The following is a 27,178-nucleotide window of genomic DNA, read 5'->3' as shown; positions in this document are numbered from 1 at the left end:
GGTGAAGTTTTTTGTTGTTGCTGTTGTTTTAAAACATTCTTTATCTCTTTAAAGCACCATCAGACTTCATTAGCACAAAAGAGACTTAATTTTTAACTAGGACTGGATGAAGTCATTTAGAAACAAATGCTGCATTTCATCTGAGTGCTCCCCTTATTCTTAGTATCTCTATTGATTCTTTTAAAATCACTCTATTCTGTTGAATTTCAATAGATTAATTTCAGGTATTTTTTCCATTGAAAATGACAGCAAAGAAAATTGCCAAGCGATGAGACATTAAGCAAAGAAATGAGTATTTGGTTGGGCTATTTTTCATGATCTTTCTTGCCGTATTTTAAAAGAATTAATCCAACTTGCAAGGAAGAAAATATGGTGAGTTATGCTCCTTTCTACGCATGGAAAAATTAGTTCATAAACATAATGCTATCAAGGCCAGGATTGAACTTGACATATAACTGGTTACTCTAACATTCATAACTTTTAAAAATAAGAGAGTCCTCAATTTATAGCATCTTTAGGAAAAGGTGCTGATAATAAACTAAAAAGAAGCCATTCAGATAGAGACCCTGGTTTAAAATCTCTCCAAACCAGAGATTTAAGATGGGTTCTTTTTTTTTTTAGGCTTTTCTGAGATAACTATCAAAAGATATGAGGCACTTTTCACATCCTTCTCTGGCATGCCATTCAAATCAAAACCATGGCTTATAATACCAGGTCATTTTTTATTATAATCAAATACATTGTTACTTATAAAATACATACTCAAATAAATGACCTACAAAATACTTGTCTTAGTTGCTTAATAAGCTGGACCAACTTATTTCGACTAATAAATCAGATTTATTTCCTTCTAAACAAATTTTCCATCTCTGTTAAATCTAGCTTCTGGGAAAGCTGGGTCCTTTAATAACTGGGATGTGGGTGCAAACAAGATTGCATCTAGACTATGCCTTCCTTCTCAGTCAATAGGCCCCCTTCCCTTAGAATTAGACATCTCTAACCACTATCCAGAGCTTCTCTTATGTCTCTAGTCCCTGCATCTCTTCTCCTGAATCATCTTCACACTTCCCTGCTCTTCACTCCTCAGTTGCTTTCTAAATCTCTCTCATCATCTGTTTCTTAGAAAATGACATCTCTCTGGCTCCACGCATCACACATTAGTGCGTGGCCTCTGTAGTCAGACTCTGGCTCCTTGCAAAATGATTACTCTGCAACATCGATCTACCTATATGATATCACCGGATATCAATTGTGAAAAAATACAATTTAAAAGCTCTTATCACTAGGGTGAGCTTTGTGAATTTAAGATCTAGAGTTAGAGTTGCATGAGCTCTTAAGTTCTCTTATCCAAGTCACTATTTTTGGATGGTGTCTGAAAAGAATTGGGAGATGCTCTGTGTAGTTCAGAAGCTCCAGAGAAGAGTTATCATAATCAGTTCCAGTCACTGGAAAATTTAGGGCACTGGCGTTCACATGAACACTTTCATTACCAACCCAGACTTCAAACAGAATAGTAACCAACGAACCAGGAGGCAAAATATCCCTGGAGTAGCAATGTTCTTTGTCCCAGTTCTCTGTTTCTACGAGGGGATGAGGAGTTTGTTGTGGACCTGACAGGGGCGCACTCTGCCAGGAGAAGACCAAGAATTGAGAGAAGAATGTAGTGATTGGCTCTGGGAATTCAGGCTTCTCCAAGATTTCATATTCCTCCGTTATTCCAAACTTTCTACTATTCTGGGGGTGTTCTTACACTTTCACATAGAGAGTAGAGGAGGATTCATGACTAGATCAATGTTATCCTTTGACTTTAATCTTTAAAACTCAGTCACATAGGTCCCCGGACCCAGGGTCATTCACTTTATATTGGTCCTAGGATATTTGAAAATATTCAGTGGAACAAGACAAGAATGGAATAAAGAGGAGAAGAATGGGGAGGGAAGTGTGCTGTTGGAGGAAACGAGTTGAGTAAGGCTGGCAGGAATGGTCTGCTACCTTAAAAGATGGGATCTGTACTACGTCCAGCATGGGAGGGAGTCCAGTTCCTCTAAAGAAAATCAAGAGCAAACCAAATTGCTTGGTCTCTCTCCGGCTTTCTTCATTCTTTGCATATTTAAAGAGCTTACCTGGTCTTACTTCTTCCCAATTGGTATCGATAAATGCTACCTTCCGTTATTCAAGTCAACAGTCAAAAGCCATGACAAATAAAAGTTAGATTGGAAATAGATCAATAAGAGAGTGTGAGTCAAGCACATTCAGTATCCAGATCAAATCAAATTTATCCAATAAGATGAAAATTTTTATGTTGTTGTATAGAGGTATCTCTAAGCAGAATTCGATTATGTTGATCAACACGCACACACACGCACACACAAGCACACAGCAATAACAAAGAACAGTTGAGTGGTGTATACCTGTAATCTTAGTACCTGGGTGGCTGAGACAGGAGGATCCCAGGTTCAAGACTAGTCTGGGAAATTTAGTGACACTCAGCAATCTAGGGAGACTCTGTTTCAAAACAAAACAACAAAAAAAGATAGGGGTGGGAATATAACTTGGGGTGGAATGCCCCTGGGTTTAATTCTAAGTACCACAAGAAAAAAATAAACAAAAAATACAAAACACACAACACAACAACAAAACAACCCAAACTTACAGTCAGTCTCTTTCTGGGTTTGCTACTAACAAACCTTGCGACCTGAGCAAATTGCTTGTTCTCTCTGTGCTGTTTCTGTCTGTAATCTATGAATACTCATGCTTGTCCCACCCTGATGTGTGCCACCAGTTTCCATACAGATTATGTCACTGAATATAAAGACTAAATCCAAAATAAGATGTACCACAGTGAGTCATCCTTACCCAACTTCCTTCTTACTCTTTTATGTCAGGATGAAGTCATAGTATGCTTAGGTACCTAACCCAAAGCTGAAAATCTTTTGAAAAGGCAGTATGATTTAGGAAGACGGCACTGAAGTTCAAAAGACAGACAAATAAATATCTCTTCCGTTCCCAGGCATTGCTTTCCTTGGGACTGAAATAAACCCAGGACCCTAACACTGACGGATATGGCTGTGTGACTATTAGAAGTGGGGGTGGGGGTGGGATGGGGAAGAGCCATTTAAGAAATGGCCAGGATGACTATGATTTTAATTGTCTGCAGAGTCAGTTCCTCCTTTAGGGTCAGGGTGGGGTAGCAGGTAACAAATCTTCTGAGATGGGTGCCTGGAAATTTGTTACCGAAAAGGAATGTTAGGAGCATCATTATTCCTATGCTGCACTTCACTGCAGAGGCTGGAAAATATTTATGTCCTCTGCCTTTCAGATGTGCCAGAATTGCCAAAGGAAATGCCTGGATGTTCTCATTTTCTAAGAGAATAAACAAAAGGCAGAAAGCTGGGCCAATGAAAGACAGGCTTGGGGAGTACTGCTTCCTTTCTCCATTAAAAAATACAAATATGTGTATATGATTTGTGGATGTTCCTTTTTCTCTCTTTTTTCAACTTTTTTTCTGGTACCGGGGATTGAATCCAGAGGCATTCTACCTCCAAGTTGTACCCCCAGTCCCAGTTTTTTTTTTAATTTTTTATTTGTAAAAAAGGTCTCGCTTAAGTTGCTGAGGTGGGCTTTGAACCTGCAATCCTCCTGTCTCAGCCTCTCAAGCACTGGGATTACAAGCAGCATGGGCCACCACACCCAGCCCCCTTCTTTTTCAATTTCTCTCTTCTTTCTTTCTTTCTTTCTTTCTTTCTTTCTTTCTTTCTTTCTTTTCTCTTTCTTTTTTTTTTTTTTGTGGTGCTAGGGATTTAATCCAAGGGCATTCTACCTCTGAGCTAAACGCCCAGTGTTTCATTCTTAACTTTGAAACACAATCTCAATGAGTTGCCGGGGGCCTTGCTAAATTTCCGAGACTGATCTTGAACCTGTGGTCCTTCTGTCTTAGCCTCCCAAGTTCAGGGATTACAGATGTGCAGCATCCTGCTTCGCTGGTATTCCAGTTTCTGAACATTCAACCTATAGTCTGCTACTCTGCGAAGACCAAGAAGGACTTGATGCATTATGGAGTCACACAGTGTCTGCGTGCACATCTACACATAAATATTATGACTTGACCGAAGTGGCCATGTTTTCTCTGTTAAGTGAGACATTTTAATGAACTTGGCCTGTTAAGTAGATAGCAAGGACTGCTACAGGATTTGAAAGCAGCTCTGACTGCCAAAGTGGTCAAAGCCAGTAAGTTTTTCACCTCTCTGTCCTGAGGCCATAGCTGTGACTCACATCCCCAGTGCTTCCTTTAGATGAAAGGGTTTGGAGTGATTTTGAAGTGGAAGGACCTCATTTCCCATCACATGTGTGACCTTTCTTCTCACTCTCAGCTTGCAACACCCCTGCGCTGCCTGCGTCATCTCTGCCACTCATTTGCAGCACGCGCGTTCCCGGGGCCTTCGCAGACGGAGCTCTCTGCCTTTGTTCATCTGGAAGTGGAAATTCGTCACGGGGACTCTCGGCAAGTGAGGGAGGAAAATATCAAGCAGAAAAATGTTGTCACCTGAAAAAGTTGAGCAATTTACAGAGTGAGAATGCACTTTCTTAGAAACTCTACGGGTCTTAAAGAAGGGTTTTTTTTTTTTTTAAATACTTTTAACCAACAAATATTTAATAACCCTTCCTGTGAGTTGACACTGTTGGTGTCTTATAATTATCAACTTGTTCAATTCTCTTGAGAAGCCGATGAGGGAGATATTATTATCATCCCTATTGTGCTGATGAGAATTAAAACACAAGGAGATTAAGTGATTTTTGTCCAAAGTCACAAATCTTCTTAATGGCAAAGCTGGGATTCGAACCTCATAATGTCTGCTCCAGCACCCATGCTCCTGAGTATTCAGTTTTGCTACTTCTAGAAGGCAGTAGGTGTAGATGTGACAGAAACAAAGACTCAGCAAAATGCCTAGTTGTTATGAACTCAAATGTCTTTCCCCTTTGATCTTTAGCTTTTTATTAACTACTCAGGCAAAAGTATCTTTAGGCAATTAAAGTTAGGGATTTGAGCCAGGCGTGATGGCGCGTGTCTGTAATCCCAGTACTTGGGAGATCATCATAGGTTCAAGATCAGGCTTAGAAATTTAGTAAGACTCTCAGCAACCTATCAAGATGGTTTCAAATAATTTATATACATATTTTAAAAGGGTTGGTGGTATAGTTTAGAGGTAGGATGCTACTGGGTTCAATATTCAGTACCAATAAATAAATAGATAAAATAAATACATAACATTAGGAATTTGGAATTTAATGTAATCTGAAAAGAAACTCAATCTTGGTTTTCAACTAGTGAGGACCCCCTAGAGGCCTCGCCCTTTCCTGTGCATCTGTCCGGGCCAGCTCTGCCGCGCCCTGCACACTGGGCACTGGATGGGGTTTGCCACCAGCTTGTCTCATGTATGTCCAGGAGCAGCAAAGGCTGGAAATGAGGTGGGGGGGCTTCAGGGTTGAAGGAATGACCAGCATACCATGTCCTTTTACCCAGTGCTGGAGGCTTGACAGTGTCCCCTTTCTGCCTCAGTGGACCTCAAATTGCACTCCTCAGTCTCCCTGAAGAGATTCCCTTCTCTGTTTTCTTGAGTCCTTATATGTTTCAATTCTATATTTTTTGTGCCTTTCCCTTCTAGTTCTTTGAACTCTAAACTCTCCTGGCATTATGTCACATCTTGCAATTTCGAGATTCCTTCAAAATCGATGGAGAAAATAAATGTTTATTTTCTATTAGTCTATTTTGGAGCCATTTGTTACGCAGCATTGAATTACTGTTTCACAGTTAGGTGACAGCACTAGACCATTGCTTAGTATCTTTGTATCTTTAGTTATTCATAAGTTCACTTTAATTACCCATTGGGGGGTTTCCTTTAATTCATGTCTCGCTCAGCTATCACCTTGCTTCTCTCCTCCCCTCAAGGTTCACTCCTTTGGAGGTTGTGTTTGCCATTCTTCTCAACTTGTTCTCACAGGTTTTGGGGCTCTGTCCTTATTATTCCACTATAATGACTATTGTCAGTAGCATCAAGAGCAGTTGCCAGAATCTGTGTGTTTAGCCTGCCCAGTGACAGAGCTTTTTGTTTTGTTTTTAAAAAAAATCTTTATTGACTATCCTTTTCTTCTTGGTCTTCTTATTTCCTTCCTAAATTCTTATTTATTATTTCTTATTTCCTTCTCTAAATTTCATAAGCTGAAACACATCTAGATCTTTACTTGGTGTGACTCAGCATGATTTGCCTGCCTCCCGGTGACATGGAGATGAATGGGGCATGCTGCCTCTGAGCTAAACCCCCAACTCATTATATTCTTAATTTGGAACAGGATCTCAATGAGTTGCTGGGAGCCTTGCTAAATTGCTGAGGCTGATTTTGAACCTGTGTTCCTCTTATCTTAGCCCTCAAGTTTTGGGACTAGGATGTGTGGTATCTCGCTTGGCTGGTACTCCAATTTCTGAACACTCAACCAGTCTGCTACTCAGCCAAGACCAAGAAGGATTTGATGCATTATTGGATTGTTGGGTCATACAGTGCACATATACACCTACATATTACGACCCAGCTGAGGCGACCGCGTTTTCTCTGTTAGAGTGAGGAACTTTAATGAACTTGGCCTATTAAGTAGATAGTATGGATTGCTACAGGATTTGAATGCAGCTCTTACTGCCAAAGTGGTCAAAGACAGTACGTTTTTCACCTCTCTGCCCTGAGGTAATAGCTGTGACTCACATTCCAAGCTCCTAATTATTGTTTTACTCCAGGGATGGCTCCTACGTCTTCATCTTTTCTTAATCTTCTTTGGCTGTGGACACTTTCTTTGGAAAAGTTCACCCAGTCAATGGCTATAAATGGCATCATGATTAGAGCTTCTCTAAAGCTCAAGACTTGAACATCTAAAGTCTACTTAAACTTCCACTCAGGTTTCTCTTGTAGTTTATCTCAGAGATAAACTCAGGTTTATCTCTTTGGATATGAAGTATCCTGCAAAGGCTCATGCATTGGTTCGCAACACAGCAATGTCCAGAGGTGTGGCTTTGGGGAGATGACTATGAAAATGTTATTTTCCTTACCAGGGCTCTTGTCTATGAAGTGTAAAGAATGACACTCACAGACAACAGAAAGGTGAGCTGAAAGTTTATTGTAAAGAGAATGGTTAAGTGGGAAAGAGGCAAAACACTCTTGTGGGCAATGTGGACCCTGGAGTCTGGCAGCCTTCCCGGACTCTTCTGCCATTGCTTATCAGCAGGAACAAATGGAGTTTTGTGAAGCTCTGGCCACTCTTAGGAGGCTTTTGATCTCATTATTAGTTGACATCTGGGAGGTCTGGTGTTTTCAGGAGTTTTGGAAGGCAGCGTCTATTACCTCCATGGAAATGAAGGTTTTCCACTGTGGTCCTCCAGACCTATCTGCCTACTTCTACCTCCTCAATTGGGTCATGAAGGCTTTGATTTCTTCAATGAATTAATCCATTAAGAAATTCATATTTGATGGCATTATTGGAAGATGATGAAAACTGTGGAAGGTGGGACCTGTGAGAAGAAAGTAGATCACTGGGAATGGGCCCTAAAAGGCCATATCTTGGCCCCTGCCTCTTCCAGTCTCTCCTTCTCAGATGCCATGAGCAGAACAGACTTGCCCTGTTATACCCTTCTGCCAAGATGTTCAGCCTCACCTCAGGCACAAAGAAATGAAGCCAGCTAACCATAGACTGAAACCTTTGAAGCCATAAGCCAAAATAAATTTTTCCTCTTGTAAGTTATTATTGTCAGGGGTTTTTATTACAGTGGTGAAAAGTGGACTAACACAGTATCTAATAAATACAAAATTTAACATGACCAAAACATAGATACCAAATTTTTTTTCAAAATCAGCCCTTCTAAAAGTATTCCTCATAGTCAAATGATATCACTTTCTACTCAATTAGGTCAAAAGCTGAGTCACTATTTTTCTCTCTCTATTTTGTACACCTCATATTTAATCTATCAATAACTCCCATGTGCCATTTTAAAATTATATCTCAAATCTTATTATATTATCTTTAAACCACCATAATTTCCTTCCCTGTAACCAGTATCAAATTTGTGGTTTATAAATAATATTTGTCTTTACCATTAGACTGTAGGTCCCTGAAAGCCTAGAATAGTACTTAGAACACAAGACATCCTCAATAAATATCTTTTGCTAAACTAACCAAATTATTAAAGAATTCTGCTGAAGGATTTTTTTCTGGAAAAAAATAAAATGTATGAAGGGTAATGTCTAAAATGCTATCCTGGAAGTTGTGTTTGGGGAAATTTTGAGGAATTCATTAGTTACTTTCTATTTCTTGGATTCAATGATGCATACTGTGAGAGTTATTTCTAAATTGGTATTTACACTTTCACATGTCTTGTGGATTTTGTATTTATAATATTTTATCAAATATGTCAATATGTTATAGGAGTGGGCAATCTAAAGCTGAAAGGTAAATGTAGCCTGCAGCCTGTTTTTAGAATGCTCCTTTGCTAAAAATAATATTTAGGTTTAGAAAGAAGAAGAGAAAGAATTAACAGAGATAGTGTACATCATCCAAGCCTCAGACATTTACTATATGCCCCTTTACAGAAAATGTTTGCCACCTACATTAGAATAGAGGCTTTGCATGAATTATTTTATTAAAGACTAATTTTTAAAGCAGTTTTGGTTTCACAATAACATTGAGAAAAAGGTATAGAGATTTCCCATACATTCCCTGTTTCCACACAAGCTTTACCTCCCCCGTTATCAACAGCCCCCAGTAATAGATTTTTTTATTCAAAATTATTTTAAGAATCTCAATATTTTCGATTGGGGACTTGATGAAGAAGGTGATGAATAAGCAAGTGGCCTGAAGCTCCACAGACCTGATAAAGACAATTCATATAAAACCCATAAATAATACAAGTGCTTCTAATTGACAGAACCAAGGTCAATTAAATCTAATGCCAAAGGATATTAAGGAGAGAAATAATTGTTGAATAATAAAGATTTGAAAGAAGTAACATCTGTGATTCAGTGTTCATTTAATATAAAATTTATGGCATACATTTAAGAATAATTTTGTGTTTCCTGGGGGGTTTACATATTTTTAACTTTTTATTTAGCTTGTAGATATGATTTTATATCTTAAGCTTAAATTCCTATTCTGTCTCTTCAAATTGAAAACCAATTGAAATATTAAGCATTAAAATATTAAATTGATTATATGAGGAAAAACTATTAGTTAAAATATTAATGGAAAGAATATGAAAATGTTTGGGGCTGTATTAAATATTTACTAGCTACAGCCTTCAATAAATTAACAGTGTTGCCAAAGTTTTTATTGCTGCAGCCACTGCTATTAAAAGTGGACACCAAAATAGCCCTTGCGTTGTGTATGAATAAATTAATCTTTCAAATGAATATTATTTTACTTAATGAGTTTCGTCTTGCCATCTTAAATATTTACATTAAATATTAACTTTTAGCTAATTCAATGTGCAGGGCAGCCTATGAATATGGATAAATTTAGGATTAGAGTTATAGTTTTAAGATGCTTTTTGCTATTATTCTAAGAGAATGGCAACTTTTTCTTCCAGTTAAACGAACAAGTATGGTTCAAATACCTTCATGTACCATTGGCCACACTTCTTTTGGCATTTATTTTTTTGCTGATTGGTAACAATAGGCTTTTTCTCTTTTGAAAAGTTCCCCTAACTACCAGCACTTGTATGTATCGCCCTAGAAGGGACTGTCAAATCTAGATGACCTGGCTTTCCTTAACAAAAGGTAAGCACGTGAACCACTTTGAACCAGTCGGGTGGCCCCTTCTCTCCTGAGCAGGATTCACAGAAGAAAAAGCAATTGGGTCTCTGAGAAAGTCCATTTGCAGATTGAATGTCTCATCCCCTCTGCTTCTTGTTCCCTCCTGTCTTGAATTTGGTGAGCTGACCCATATACAAACACACCTGGCTCAGCTTTAAGTTAACCATAGTCACTTTTTTGTTGTTGTTTTTGTTGTTTTTATATCCCATGGAAACAGACGCATTGAAGTTCACCTCAACTCAAGTATTAACATTATGGGATGCATTTTAAAAACAAAAGCAGATAAAAATGGTACAAACCATTTTGCTACATTAGAATATACTGCGAGTGTGTGTGTGTGTGTGTGTGTGTGTGTATGTGTGTACATACATACTCTACAAAGTTTGCCTCATCTAATCTGCAAATCCATGCACATTCTATGTTTGTAGCTAGAGATGTTACACAAATGGTTTCTTGTGTGTTTATATTAACCCAGCATTCCAGCATGATCCACTTGGCCAGAGGAGAGTCCTCTCCAACCTGCTGATGTTTATTTGAACTGTTTGAATTCTGTTAGCTAATGTTGATTCAGGCAAACACCACTGAAATGAGAGTAAACACGAAGCAAATACACCTCCTTTATCATAACAAGAGAAAATGTGTAGTCTGACAAAATCACTTCCCCTAATATCGAGGATATGCAAAACAAAATCTTTCTTAATGTTCCACAGAGTCTTTTTTGTCTTCAACTAAAAAGTTAAGGGGTAACAGAGAGGGCTAAAAGGTTCGGAAAAAGTATTATCTTTAAGAAACAATGATAGCTTCTATTTATAATGCTTATTATTACTTATATCTTCTAAATCAGTCCTTGAAAGAACACAAAAGGAAAGCATTATCTCTGTTACCCAGGTGAAGAAACTGAAATTCAAAGAGGAAAAATTATCTTGCCTGAGGTCACCCTTTATTTATGAAGGGACAGTGCTAAAATTTGAACCAAGGTATCTCTGTCAGTAAAGCCCATGCTTTTAGCCACGACACTATTTAATTTCTGTAACAGATTTTATACTCTGTTCATCCATCCACGAAAGAATATCTACAGGGCACAAGAAAAAATGGGAGACAATTTGTCACACAAAATAGCTTTTTAAAATCAACTCAGATAAGAGATTTAGGCAGGTCATATTTGAAGAAAATAAAGTGATTGGAATAGGAAGCTCACAAATTCCAGTCTCCACTTTCTTACCCTGCTAAGTAACTTTCCCCTTCAGAACTCTGAAGTCATGGCTACTTAACAGATGAATTCAGAGTTCCCTTCAACAAAAATTTTAGGCATTAAAAGAAATGAAAGAAAAAGTGGCATAACTCTAACAAACCAGCCTTGAAAATGGCCATTAAATATTTTCTGGATGCTAAAAAGCTGATTTCATAGAGGCAGAGAGTATAACAGTGGTTAGCACAACCTGCAAGACGGTATGCGTAAGGTAAGATAGAAAGCAGGTGGTTAAGGGTACAGGGACTGGAGGAAGAACTTCTGATGTTCATTAAGACAGCAGAATTATTATGGTTGGTAACAATTGACTGTATATTCCAAACAGGCTAGTAGAAAAGATTTTGAATGTCGCCGACATAAATAAATAATAAGCGTTTGAAGTGATGGATGTGCCAGTTACCCTGAGCTGATCATTATACATTGCATACATGTATCAAAATACCACATTCTACCTCTTAAATATGTGCAATTATTATTTGTCAATTTAAAACAAAAATATGTTAAAAATAGGAATTTATAGAATATAGCTTGAACGACTGTGCTTCTTGGAGACTGTGGAAGATGGGCATAAGAGACCTGTGTTACAAAACAAGAATGTCAGTTCCTGTCATATAGGAAAGGGAATTCCACTAAAAATTAGATTGAATCAAAATTCAAACTAAGTCTGTTATACGACTGTCTTCTCTAGCTGTGGCTGTCAACGTGATATTCCAGAACCAACAGCATTGGCATCACCTGGGAACTTGTTAGAAATACAAATTCTCTGGCAACACTAGACTTATTGGATCAGGAAGTCTGGGACGAAGCCCAGCAATCTGTGTTAACAAGGCCTCCAGGTGATTCTGAAGCTCGCTCAAGTTCACTGCGCTAGAGGTGCAGAATGGCTTCTGTTTCCTAGACTTAAGGCGCAGAGCTCCCTGCCGTCAGATGAGACCCAGGGGAGCCTTCCAGGAAGGTAGAGGGAACCATTGGCAGTGTAGCTTTTGGCTTATCTTCAATCTTGCTCTCTGATTTTGACAAGGATTCTCAACAACTGTCAAAATAACATATGTAGCAAATTCAGATTTCACTTTATACATGGGTGTGCATGGTCTATTATATATATTTTGCTTATTCCACATCCCACCAGGTTGGCAAGGAATCCCATCACAGGCAAGCATAGAGCCTCCTTCCTCACTGTTTTTAGGGGGACCTTGATTGTAGGGGAGAGCTAGGCCTACAAAGCCTGGAGTTGTTGGCAAGTCCGCAGAGGGTTTCCAGTCACATTAGTCATCACGGAGAATCATACTGTATGACCAAGGGTGTTCATTTAGGTTGACAATTTTATCATTTCGGTGGCAGCCTTGGTGCACAGCACCATTGCTAAGACTGGGATCCTTTGTTAGAGTGCACCCTCTCTAGGAGAACCAGGCAGGAATGCCTATTGAGATCTTGTTAACACCTCCAGGAGGTTTCAGGGGGCTGAAAACAGGTTTTCACTGCATTTAGGGCCACAGCGTCCATTCTGTTTTCATTCTGAAGGAATTCTTTCCTCTCTGTTGCTGCTCAGAGAAATGCTCTTTACTAAGACCCCTTAATGGGAACTGCACCCATGAGCCCAAACTTTCCAAGAAAACTGGAATGATCATTGACCTTAAGCACAGTCCCTGCTTGGTAGTTTCCAAAATCCTCTCCACTTACTAGTTAAATGAAAGAATAAATTAATATAATCTCTCCTGTCAATTTTTTTTTTCTGTAAGCGATTCCCTTACAAACTAGCCTGACCAGAGTTCATGCCTTTAAAACCTTTCCTTGTAGTCTGGAAGCATGGCACATGACTGTAATACCAGTGCTTTGGAGGCTGAGAAAGGAGTATCGTAGGTTTGCAGCTATCTTTAGCAACTTAGTGAGGCCCTGTTCTTAAAAAAAAAAAAAAAAAAAAAAAAAGGTCTATGGTACAGCTCAGAAGCAGAATACCCCTGGGTTCAATTCCCAGTACCAAACAAATAAATAAATAATCTCATTGTATGCTGGGTCCCCCAATCACAGGAACAGACTATCCTAAGGGTTTCTAAAACATTATTATTAATAGCTGATCCTAAAAAAAACCAACCATTGTATGTCAGTATTATGTATTCAGTATCTGTTACACAGCAGACATTGTACTAGAAGGTTTCTATAGGTTTTCTCCTTTACTTTCTCAATATAGCACTGAAAAGAACTCAAGTTTATGTACTTCAAGTATATTTCTCAACTTGCACATAATTTGGGTGGGTAGGAAGAGATTAGGATTCAGCCCCAGTTCTGACCTCTCCTTGGGGCCTTCCAGACTACCCATCTCCTTTCCTGTGAGCACTGCCTCTTGCTGACCCCCTCAGTGGTACCCAGCCAATGAAACATTAACATTTACCCACTGCTCATCAAAACCAGCCAAAGCAGCCATGTAGGTTCCCCTGGAAATCATCAAGATGACTGATTAGCAACATTCTCAGGTAACTCCTCTTCTGGGCTGTGTGTGCTTTCTGGTCCTGCCAAGCATAACACATCAGAGTCACATTTATAGGAATTAGCGTCTGGGATGATCTTTAGAAGCTTAGTGCCTCCTTCTTTTGAAGCAGGAGGAGAGAGCACCCCACGGACATTCGGATTCTTAATTTGTTAACTGGCTCTAGGGCCAGACCAAAGAGGCTGTGAATTTTGAAGTGACTATTGGAAAGAGCTTAAAGGAAAAAGAAAAACAACAAGGTGAACTTAAGGAATTCATATTGACAGTAATCTTTAGCATTTGTAAGTGCTAGGCTCCGTGCTAAACATTTCAAATAGTATTCAAGTTAATCCTAGAAAAAAAAAAAAGCTGTGTTTATCTCTGCTTTCCGGTGTTACTGTTTTAATCTGGAGCGTCCCCCCAATTCCCGTGTGTTAAATGCATGTTCCCAGAGTGGCACTACTGCGGTGGGGGATCCTTTAGGGGGTAGGGCTTAGTAGAAGTTTTGGGTCATTAGAGTATACCCTTGAAGGGGGATTTGGGGACCCCAATCTTTTTCTCATTTGCTTTCTGACCACGAGGTGAGCAGTTTTGCTTAGCTAGGTATTCCCATCATGATTTGCTGTCTCACCATAGGCTCAATTAATTATGGGCTGAAACTTCTAAAACTATGAGCAAAATAAACCTTTTTTCTTTATGTCAAGTATATCAGGTATTTGTTGCAGTAACTTGAACCAGTCTGACACACCCTCTGTAAAACAGAAATTAGTCCTCTATAAAATAGGCATAGTGTCATTTCCCTTATAGAGTTATCGTGAGGACAAATGAGCTAATAAATGTCAAATGTTCAGCAGGGGACCTAGCATATAATAGGAACTTAATACATGTTACTGCTATTTCATCCCTTTTACAGATGGGAAAACTATGGCTTGATTATACTCAATAAGTAACCTGATGTGGACTGTAGGAGAGCTGAATTTTCTCTGGAAGCCATGATGAAAATCTCAGCCCTCTCCAACTTCCTTTCAACAGCCAGGAAGTAAGGTTGCTGTACCTCTCCCATCCCACTCCCTAGAAAAATGCACTGGCTCCTCCTAGACTGGATTACTTTTACATATTTAAAAATCAAGAGCTATGAGGCATGCTGGCATAAGCCTATAATCCCAGTACTTAGGAGGCTGACACAAGAGGATCACAACTTCAAAGCCAACACGCAGTAACTTAGCGAGACTCTGTTTCAAAATAAAATTTAAAATGGCTGGGGGTGTAGCTCAGAGGTAGAACATCTGTGGGGTTCCGTCCCTGTGCCACAAAAATAGATAAATTAATAATAAATGAAATTAAAAATATAATAGCCAACATTTATGGAGAGACCACTTGTGGAGTCAAGTGTATCATCAAGAGAGTTGAAAGGAACGGAGATAAACTTTTCTGTGAAAGCCATTGACACTTTCATTAAGCACTGACCTGCCCATTGAAAAGTTCTGCTTTGATAGATGTCTCCGGTGTGAGTCACACAGAAGTCACCCAACTGCCTGCCACAGTCATGTAATCAGGTAACCTTTGTCTGTGACAAGCCCCAGGCTGGCAGATGTTAAAACACAAACAAAAGGAAATGACTTTTTGATTGACATGACTGTTCTGTGGATTGGCCCTACAGATAAAATCAGCCCAAACAAATCAGTTTATGCACCCACACATACTTAGAAAGATTGTATTTGGAAATTTGTGGCAGATGTGATCTTGTCTGTTTTCGCTGTTAAAGTCCTTGGTGTCTTCTATCTTAATGATAAGGGAGAATGTTTAAAAAGAGTCAGCTACAGTTCTCAGTTTTTAATTACATGAGTTCATACTGGAAGTCTGTTAAAAAGCAGCTTTCTGGGTCTCCAAAGTAGAAATTCTGAGTCCATAAGTTTAGGATCAAGCCAAAAATATCTAAAATATTTAAAACTTTTCGGAAACAGAGCCAAAGGTACTCTTGGGCCTTTGAGAAATCAGGAGATGAAAACAAATTGCCATATGCAATTTGTTTAACGTTTGTTAACATTAATAAAAAGGAACACATAGATATGATTTTCACACATACGCTTTTGGAATGAATGACTGACTTCTGTAAACTGTCTTATGTGAAATGTGTATTCTGAGGGGCAGGCACTGGGCTTTTTACCGTCTACTCCTGATGTTTGATATATTTTGAGTACTGCTGAGTGAATGAAGAGTGGAAGGCTGATCGTCTTAGGATTTTGCCTTGTCTTGATGTCCTTGGTTTGTTTTGGACTCAGTATATAATCATTAGTAGAAGGATTTTATATTTGCACAAACAGTGCTCATACAGACATTACTGAATGGACTATTCCTTAAATAGTTCCAAAATTAAAAATTTAAAAATAGTTCCCCCAAATAGAGCAAATAGCTCTTCTCTATGAACCATGATGGTGGAAGAAGGTCCCATTACTACTGGCCTCATGCTCTCTTCCCTGTTGCCACCACTTCTCTCCCTACTACAGCTCCCCTCGGGTACCAGATGACCTGAAACAACTGAATAACTAAGCCCCTGACCCAACTCTTCCCCCAACCTCTCCAGGATGCTCCTGAAATTCTACTTGTCCCATGATAGTTTAGTACATTAGGACTCCCTGATTTGAAAGTGAATCCCTGATTCAAAGGCAATGTATATGCATATTTTTAAAGGAAAAGTTTGATTTTATTAGGTAATGGAATGTATATACTACAGTGCTTCCACTTGATAATTATCACTAGAATCCCTAAAGTCAGAGGTAAAATGTGTAAGAGGAAAGATTTAGTTTATGAAATGCTTGATAAAGTATATCATTATGGAGAAAGCCAATATTGGTTTCCTTGTGAGGTTATGGGTCTTAATTTTCAAGTGAAACCTTGGTTTTTAAAGAACTCTGTTTTTTAAATAGCTTTTTCTAAAACATGTGTTACTCATATTTGCATCACTCTAGTGAAACACCTGAGATGATCAACTTACAAAGAAAAGGGGTTATTTTGGCTTATAATTTGGAAGGTTCTAGTACAAAACTAATTGGGCCCATTTGTTCATGCCTGTGAAAAGGAGTGAGTGGAAGAGCAAAACAAAACAGCCCGTTTGTCAATCAGGAAGCAAAAGAAAAATAGAGGCTGGGGTCCCACAACCCTCTCTCAAGGTGATACCGGCAGTGCCCTAAGGATCTTTCATGAGGCCCTATCTCCTAAAGATTTCACCATCTCAAGTAGCACCTTACTGGAAACCACACCTTTGATGTAAGGATATTTGGGGCACAACTGTTCAAACCATAGCACCATGTTTAAAATTTACAAAACCTGCATGCAAGGCCTTTTAAATACGACTCTTTGCTTGGGCTCCATCCCCCTGCACCACAGCTCCAAAGCTGTTTCCAGGAAAAAACACTTACTGAACATAAGGCTCACCTTTTTCCCGAGGATGGCAGCTCTGCTTTGGTTCCAACTTCATGACTACAAACTTTATGCTTTCTGATGACCCTATAGTTGTTTAAGGTGGGAGGATAAGTCCAATACTAGTTATTCATCGTGGTTGAAAACATAAATTTACTCATGTGGTCTTACAGCAACCCATGCAAAATCTTGTAAGCTATTTTAAAATTACCATTTATTGCCAGACTTTTGACAGAGAAAAAGCTCAGGGGAAACTTTATAAGCATTTCATAGATTTTCCTGAGGATTTATCAATTTAATGAAAATCTTATTTGAGAACAGTCAACTGACTTCAATCATCACAGTGAATGATTATTATAAAATAAAAACTAACAGACCAAAATAAGCCTAAGGTGATCATTATTCCTAAAAGCTCCCATTTAATTGAGTTTTTAAAAATCCAGAATCCATTGTCCTACAGAAAACAGTGATGACCTTGGAAAGTTTATTTTACCAAAAATTAATGTAGATTTAACAGACCACTTTTACAATGTGTCAACATAATTTCTTTGAGACAATAATGTCCAATGTGACAATTAGAAATTAAGATCTTCCATAAAACATTTCTGATTGCTATCCACCCTGCCAACCAAATTAAATCTTTGGGAGAGAATCCTCCCACCTATTACCTATCTAATGCACTGTCCCATCTACTCAGTAACAAATTATCCCCTTCTCTACAATGGCAATTTGTAGAGAAACTTTTCTCTCTTCTCCTATGTCTATTCTACTTCCCCAAATAATCTTTGGTACCTCAAAATAAAGATATGCATGCATGCAAGAAAATCACTTAGAAATAAAATAGTGAAAGGGGTTCAAGGGAGGGATGTGGGAGGAGAAGATTTGAAGATGAGTATACCATTTTTGATTGGTTTATTTGTTTTCTTAGTGCCGAGTTTCTTGAGTTCTCTGTATATTCTAAATATTAACCCTCTATCAGAGAAATAGTTGGCAAAGTTTTCTCCCATTCTGTTGGCTTTCTGTTGAGGTTCTTGATAGTTTCCTTTACTGCTCAAAAGCTCTTTAGTTGAGTGCAATTCCACAAATTGATCTTCCTTTTAATTCCTCCTTCCTGTGGGGTCTTGTAAGAAAGTTTTTACCTGAGCCTATGTGTTGAAGTGTTGAACCTATGCCCTTCTCAAGGAGCTGCAAGGTCTGTGGTCTTATTTCAAGTCTTTGATCCATCTCAAATGGACTCTTGTACAGGATGAGAAAGTGGGGTTTATTTCCCTTTTTCTGCATGGTTAGCCAGTTTTTCCAACACCATTTATTGGAGAGGCTATCTTTTTTACAGTGTATGTTTTTGGCTTCTTTGTAAACAATCAATAGGCTCTAAGAGTGTGGATTTGTTTCTGATTCGTTTCTTTTGCTCCATTGGTCTATGTTTCTGTTTTTGTGCCAAACTCATGCTGTTTTTATTACTACAACTTTGTAGTATAGTTTAAATTCAGTACTTGTGATGACTCCTGCATGGTTCCTGTTCCTGAGAAATACTTTGGCTATTCTAGTTTTTTTTTGTTGCTCCAAATGAATTTAAGGATGAATTTTTCTATGTCTTTGAGAAATTGATAATTTATTGGGTATTGCATTGAATCTGTAGATCACTTTTGGAAGAATGGCCACTTTGATATTTATTCTGCCTATTCAAGAATATGGAAGATCTTTCCATCTCCTAAGGTCTTCTTCAATTTCTTTTTTCAGTGTTCTATAATTTTTTTTTGGTAGAGGTCTTTTATCTCCTTGGTTAGGTTTATTACTAAATATTTTATTTTTTGGAGGGTTATTGTGAGTGGAAGTGTTTTCTGGATTTTTCAGAGGGCTTAGGGTTGGTATACAGGAAAGCTTCTGAATTTCTAAGACTAATTTTGTATTTAGACACTTTGCAAAAAGTTGGCAAGGAAGTAAATAGACACTTCACAAAATAAGAAATTCAAATGGCCAATAAATGTATGAAAAACTATTCAACATCATTAACAGTCAGAGAGATGCAAATCAAAACTACCCTGAAATCTCACCTAACTCCAATTAGAATGGCAATCATTAAAAACACAAACAGGCCGGGCGTGGTGGCGCACGCTTGTAATCCCCGCGCTTGGGAGGCGGAGACAGGAGGATCACGCAGGTTCAAAGCCAGCCGCGCTGGCGTAAGAGACCCTGTTTCAAAAATATAAAATAGGTCTGGGAGTGTAGCCCGGAGGTAGAAGGGCTTCCAGGAACCCCAGTACCACCAAAAAAACCCAAAAAACCAAACCAAACAAAACAACAACAACAAAAAACACACACACAAACAACAACAAATGCTGGTGAGGGAGTGGAGAAGTGGAAACTCTAGTACATTGTGGGTGGGGTTGCAAATTAGTGCAACCACTTTGGAAAACATTATGGAGGATCCTTAGAGAATGGGAATGAATAAATATACCATATGATCCAGCAATACCACCTCTGGGTACCTACCCCCTAAAATGAAAAACAAACTACTAAACTAAAGCATGCATATCTATGTTTATAGCTGCCCAATTCACAATTGCCAAAGTATGGAACCTGATAAGATGGCCATCGACAGATGAATAGATTACAAAACTATGGGATATGTACACAATGGAATTTTACTCAACCATAAAGTAGAATAAAATTATGTCATTTTCAGGGAAATGGATGGAACTGTAGAATATTATGCTAAGTGAGGTTAGTCAGTCACAAAAAATTAAAAAATCAGATGTTCTCTTCTAATATGTGGAAGCTAGGGAGAAAATTGGTCACAGGAGGAACTCTATACAAAGGAGGAGAAACCATAGATGAGCAAATAAGGCAACCTAACTGAGGAGGATGGGAGGGGGGAAGAGGAAAATTCCCTAATGTACATGATGTACATTCACAAACATATCAAGTCAATCATTAAGTCAAACATGAGAAAGAAGGAGGAAGAAGGGATTGAGATGGGAATTGGGGAAGGGCTAAATAAGTGATGTGTGCATGTATGCCTCTACCATCTTGTACCCCATTAAGATGTATGAATACAATGCACCAATAAAAATAAAAAAAATAAAAAAGAGGAAGATGTTTGGGTATCACTTCTGTCCTCGGAAGGACATATTTCCAGGAATCATAACTTCTGTGGGGAGCACAAAGAATGGAAAATTACGCACTAATAATTTAGGCTAATCTAGGAGGGCTATAAAAATGGAATGCTAGCATAAATATGCACTATTTAAAATCACTGACCTAGAATGTGTTCAATGTGGGCCAAATAATCAATCCCTCAGACTTCTTTGGCTAGTGAGACCCAGCCAGTTTGGAGGTCCTAGGTCATCTCTTTAGCTGCCGGTGGAGGTCCCATTGCCTGACTCTGAAAGAATCTTCCTCCTCTTTGCATCTGTATCACAGCAGTGCTTTGGACTCTTCTGTGAATGGCAAGAGACTGCCTCAGGCTAATTAGGCAATAAAACATGACTGAGCTTGCATCAGAAGTGATTAATCACATCTCAAACTTCTGCTGGGAAACCAGAGGTGAGCCGAGGATGATGCCCTTGTCGTTCTGAAAGTGAGTTAAAACCGGCCAAGGCCTGAGGTGCCTCCTCACAGCAGGTCTGAGCTCTAGAGAAATGCTGGTTGACGGCTGTGCCATCTTAGTTTGTGTGCACGCAGGAATTGCAACATACATGGCTGAGCATCTTGGAACTAGAGTGCTTCGTCACATTGCAGCAACCACACTTCTGTTATGCTTTCCCTGCACAGTGAGGAGGTGAAGGTTTTATTATGCACAAGACACAGATGAAAGAAAACTGCTATAGGGTAGTAGACATTAATTGATATGACCACTATCATAAGCCAAAAAACAAACAACAGAAATGAGAGACAAATTGAGAAGATGAATTTGCAAGAATCAGAGGTTCACACCTCTGGTAGTTATATGGCCCATCGAGGCAGAGAATCTTTAATGTTTGGCTAAAGCATTAAAGTTTATTTTGAAAGCAGTGAGAATCTATGAGTGCAGTCTGATGAGAATGGCATAGCAGTGTTTCATGGAGCTTAGTCTTAAAGCAGAAAACAAGACTGGGAGAGAAAAATGACTATGTGGGTAGATACTAAATTATAATAATAATAACTGGCAGATACCAGGTCCTAATACCTGTTCTACAGACTTTACATGCATGTCCTCAAGTAATCTAAAAGAGAATTAATATTATTAGTTCTATTACGTAAATAAGAAAACCTTGGCAGAGAGAAGTATTGCTTAACCAAGCAGTGAAGCCTGGATTCACAGGCACATCTACCATCTACCTCTGTCCGGTAGTCAAGCTCCCACCCCCATGGGGTGTTCCCAGGAAGGGGAAGTGACCTGGTATTTTGATAGGAAATGCTTTAAGTCAAGCCACCATTATCTGCTTGGCCTAATGTGGAGACTTCCAACTAATAGTTCTGCGTTTAGCTCCTGTATCATCTAAGCATTGCTGCAAACAAATCACCCCAATATTTAGCTGCTCAAAACAACAACTATGTATGATCTCATGGTTTCTGAGAGCTAGGAGGCCAAGTGCCCTGAGCCAGCTGGTTCTGGGTTGGAATCAGTGGGCAGTCGGCAGGGCCTATGGTGATCTGAAGACTGGGCTGCAGCAGGAGAGTGGGCTCCATGGTGGGCTCCCTCTCATTGCCATTGGGAAGATCCCAGCTTCTTGTCCGAAGGTCTTAGTTCCTCCTGGTAGGGTGGCTGGCTTCCCCCAGAGCAAATGACTGGAGAGCACATGGCCAAGGCAGCCTTGTCTGTCTTCACCCAGCCTCAGAGGTCACACAAGGTTTCTTCCATCATATGCTATTCATCAGCCACCAGCCACTGAGTGCATCCCACACTCAAGATAAAGGGAAGATGCTCCACCTTTTGAAGCAAGGAATGGAAAAGGATTTGTGGACGTACTTTCAAGCCATCACACTTGCTCCTTACCAGCTCTACTCATGGCAGTTCTTTTAACCGTTTGGACACTAATCTGATCATATTTCAATCTCTACTCATCTTTCAATGGCATCTCATTGATTTGAAGATAAAGAGCTAAAGTGTTTGGTCCTACTTGATTGTGAACACTGCCACCGCCCTTTCTACCAGGGTTTGTTCTCTGCCTCTCCAGCCACACTGTCTCACTTTGTGACCCTCGATTCTGCCAGATTCCTTTTGTTTCAAGGACTTAACACGTGCTCTTCCTGTGGTGTGGAACGACCTTCCAGGGGATTTTACTAGTCACATCTTGGGTCTTGATCGAAAAGTACTTGCTCAAGGAAGCTCCTGGGCCTTAGCCGTCACCAGCTCCCTGGCCACAGGGTCTCCTCACAGCCTGTGCTTCTCATAAGTGGCACTGGTTACATTTCCAGTGACTGGATCATCTGCTTTTCCAGTTATGGCTGCCAGGGTCTGTGTCTATAGTGTGTGATGCAGGGTCTGGCCTGGCTGGTGTCAGTGTTCAGAAAGTACATCTGCCCTGGACAAGCTTCTAAAAAGGAAAATGAGCTGATGGAGCAGATACATCTGCTTTGAGACTCACATTAAAGGAGATAAGCAAATGCACTCTTATCTCTAATTTTAAATAAAGACCAAAAGAAAAACACACCATAATGGAATATTTCAGTGATGGGGGGCACTAGCAGGGGTTGGGGAGGGAGGGAGAGAACAAAGGAGCAAGACAAGGAAGGGGCCAGAGCTCTGCTGCTGTGTCTCAGATCCAGCTGGGCCAGGGAAGGACAGTGTCCAATCTTAGTGCATTAACCTGGAACCACCCAGGTTCTGAAACTTTAGAATGTCTCTTCCCATGGGGTAGATCTGCAGGAGGGAGGCTCATTATGCTTATGCAGTTTTATTCTGCTGCCTTGCTCCATCAGCTGTCTGCATCTCCATCATCCACAATGAGATCTTAAAAAAAAAAAAAAAATAGCACACACAGACTCTGGGTCATAACCCAGGGGTAAGAGCATCCCCTAAGGAGAGTCACTTCCTGAGTCTCATCTTCCTCATGAACATTGCAAGGGGGAGGCTGCTGGATCAGAACCAGCCTGGGGTCTGGAGGACCATTTGAAATAGAAATAGGCTTCTGCTGGGGGCATGGTGGTGCACACTTGTAATCCCAGCATTCGGTAGGCTGAGACTGGAAGATTTCGGTTCAGGGACAGCCTCAGCTTCTTAGTGAGGTCCTCTGCAACTTGGTGAGACCCTGTCTCAAAATAAAGAATAAAAAATAGGGCAGGGGGTGTAGCTCGGAGGTCAAATGCCTCTGCTGGGTTCCATCCCCAGACCCACAAAAAAAAAAAAAAAAGGAAAGGAAAAAAATCAAAATAAATAGGCTTCTAAGGGAAGGTTAGAGAATGTCCAGTACTGTTCCTTGTGATGGCAAACCTTTTGCACTCTCAGGGACTAAGATGCCTGCCTTTCAGAATTTATTCACAAAGCTTTGCAAAGGAGGCACAAAAATAGCTTGTTGGGAAATGAGTTTGGTCCCAGCAGCACCGCTCTAACCCTAGAGAGAGGACAAATGAAGCCACTGTGAAGAATAAAAGCAAATTCAGTGTTTTCCTCATTATGGTTCCTCAGGCTTGAGCCCCTTCAAACCTCTCCTGTGTGTCCAGTCCGGAAAGCTCCTAGTGATCTCACCGAGCCTCTCTAATTGGGTGCTTGCGGTTCATCAGATTTTTCATTAGAAAAACAAACTCATCAGCATTGCAGCCTCGGGGATCCGCATAGGACACATTTATGGAGAATAAGTTTTTGTGTCGATAAGCATTACACAAAACCTATTACATGAAAACCTGCCCAATCCTCCACAAGCTGTGGTTCCAAACGTCACCATGAGCGCTCCAAGGATGGCCCTTCACTCAGCCAGGTAATTTGAGACAAGAAACATTTAAGAGGACATCCCTCAAAACAAAACAAAACAACCCACAGCCATTCTTTGGGGTTTACGCTCCTGTATGAAAGACAGTCTCTTCAAAGAAGAAATTTGTGAAACACCTACTAACCTGATGCATTCTGATTGGTGACATATACACATGTATGCATTTGTGTATACAGTCACACAAATTGTGGCTTAATACCCACAACTATCTCTGCAGTGGATGTGAGTTTCTTGCTTTGCAGATAGAAACACAGAAACATTCAATGTTTGAGACACAGAAACATTAAATGATTAGTCCCAGTTCACACAAGTAAATGATGGAGTCAGATTTGTAAATTGGCTTTATCTAAATTGCAGGTCTCTCCTTTTCATACCACCATTTCTTAATATAAGTTGCAGTTTCCCCCAAAGCCCCTTTAATATTCTCTCCAAATAGGCAGAGAGAATAGTGGAAAGGGGGCAATGGAATATCCCACTTAGGTTTAGATTCAGTGTCCTGGGTTATCTGCTGAGCCTTTTTTTTTTTTTTTAATCCATTAGGAATTAGGTTGGCTGCCCTGCTGGAGAAAGACTCTGGTCACGAGTTGTGTATAAAGCAACCAATCTGTCAAGAACTAAGAAGAAATAATGTTCCACAAGGGTGAACCAGCAGGAAGAGAACTGCATTCATTTCAATTGCTGCCAAAGGAAAGAAAGACATTCCAGAAATTGATACCAAATGCCCATTGTTTTGAGAGACATCACGGGAGCAAGTGACTTCAAGTTATACCTGACCGGATTGATGAATAGAAACCATCAAGTCATCGCCCACTAATAGCAGCTGCTTGAAAGGCACAGGAACATTTGCGAGGAAGTCTCGGTCCCACCCTGCCCCAGCATTTCACAGAACCTGAAAAGAAAGAACCGATTGTCTGGCTCTATTGGAAGTAGACATCTACCGCGTGTAACCACTGCACTTCAAGGTGACTGACTTAGAGGCACTTCTTAGTTTTCTGCTCCTCTACCGCCTCACAGAATAGGTATATAAAATGTTGCAATGAGGAAGGAATAAAAGGCAAGAATGTAAAGATAGTGCAGCAGGTGTACTCAGTTGTGCTTCGGAAAGCAAGCTAAGGAGCATTTCACTTAGACAGGACAGAAATGTTTTCATACATTGGGTGTCCGATAAGCCCCATATTCCCCACAAAGTCTGTAAGGTTAAAAACCCACTCCTAATTATTATTTGCTAAACTGAGGTTAGACTTTACGGTTTATTTATGAATCAAATCAAATGAGCATTTGAGTTGATCATGACCATAAATTATCTGGCTATAACTGAAATAACTTCCATGTCATGGGCCAAAATAAACTCCTCCTTCATATTCAGTATGTTCGTTGTACATTAGGAGGCCATCTACAAATATCTGACCTGCATCGCATTTTAATACACAAGATCTTGTAGACATTTAGTGTAATGTGGCAGAGACTAACAAGCAGGGGGCGATTTTAAGGAGTTTAAATCTGTATAAGTTTGTCCCAATGTGGGTTTGCCTTAGGAAAGACCCTGACAACTTTGTAACTTTAAGCCAAATTCTTAGACTATGACTGAAAGGCCAAATGGAAACTCTCCATGTACTTTTATGAATAAAGTTTTATTAGGACACTGCCAGACCCAATTGCTTAAATAGTATTTATATCTGCTTTCAAGCTACAAGAGTAGGATATTTTAGACAAAGACTCACAATGCTGAAAGTATGTACTCTCTAGCCCTTTATAGAAAAAGCCTGTTTATTTTGCTCTAAATTATGCCTAATTCTTTAAATCCTGTTTCATAAACACAGTAAAGTCAACAGTTCTTATTAAGATCATATTGTGCCGGGCGTGGTGGCGCACGCTTGTAATCCCCGCGCTTGGGAGGCAGAGACAGGAGAATCGCGCAGGTTCGAAGCCAGCCTCCGCTGGTTTAAGAGACCCTGTTTCCAAAGAAAAATATAAAATAGTGGGAGTGTAGCGCAGAGAAGGGTTTCCAGAAACCCCAATACCACCAAAAAAAAAAAAAAATCATATTGTGAGCTGGGCATGGTGGTGCACGCTTGTAATCCCCGCGCTTGGGAGGCAGAGACAGGAGAATCGCGCAGGTTCGAAGCCAGCCTCCGCTGGTTTAAGAGACCCTGTTTCCAAAGAAAAATATAAAATAGTGGGAGTGTAGCGCAGAGAAGGGTTTCCAGGAACCCCAGTACCACCAAAAAAAAAAAAAAAAAAAAAAAAAAAAGATCATATTGTGGGTAAACTGGTTCACTCACTCTTACTGAATAATCCCAGGCAGAATCTCCCAGGAACATTTATTAAAAGGATAGAAATAATATCACTGACTGTTTGCATAGCCCTGAGCTATAGGATACTGACCAACACACCAAGGTTCTAAGTAGCAAAAGTTTACTCACAGTTCCTCACCCACAGCTTTCATCACAGCGTATTATAAAATTTAGGACATATGTATCAGCCATTTTGTGCTACTTTATCAGAATACATGAGAATGGGTCATTTATAAAGAAGAGAATTTATTCACTCACATTCTGGGGTCTGGAAACTATAAGATCGAGATGTCTGGTGGGGGCCTTCTTGCTACTCACACAGCAGAACCTACTCCAGTAAGCCATTGAAAATATTTGTAGACAAATATTTACTTTTTTTGGAGGTACTGGGGATGGAACCCTTCTACCTCTGGGCTACACTCCCAGACCTATTTTATTTTATTTTTAATTTATTTTTTGTTTCTTTTTTATTGGTGCATTATATTCATACATCATATTGGGGTAAAAAACTTGTGTGTACAGACATGTACACATCACCGATTTAACCCCTACCCAATTCCCATCCCATTCCCTCCGCATCCCTCCTTCCCTTGCTTGGCTTAGTGGTTGGCTTCCATATTTCCTTAATATGGAAAATTTCCTTAAGCTAAGGAGAAATGGGTCAGAGGAGGAACTCTAGATGTAAAAGGAAATCCTATTTTATATTTTATTTGGAAACAGGGTCTCTTAAGCCATCGCGGCTTCGTACCTGCGCGATCCTCCTGTCTCCGCCTCCCAAGTGCGGAGATTACAAGTGTGCGCCACCACGCCCGGCTACTTTTATTTCTTATTCATTTTAAATGTACATATTTATGGGATGCTGTGACAATTTGATACATATATATGATGTGTGTTGATTATATTAGGGTAATTATCATTTCCATCCCTTTAAATATTTATCATTTCTCTGTGTTGAAACTTTTGAATTTCTTTCTTCTAGTTCTTTATAAAATATA

Source organism: Muscardinus avellanarius (genome assembly GCF_963383645.1).
Source record: "Muscardinus avellanarius genome assembly, chromosome: 9".
In the NCBI taxonomy this organism is placed as follows: Eukaryota; Metazoa; Chordata; class Mammalia; order Rodentia; family Gliridae; genus Muscardinus; species Muscardinus avellanarius.
The sequence above is the reverse complement of the archived record's forward strand: the minus strand, read 5'-3'. Positions refer to the sequence as shown.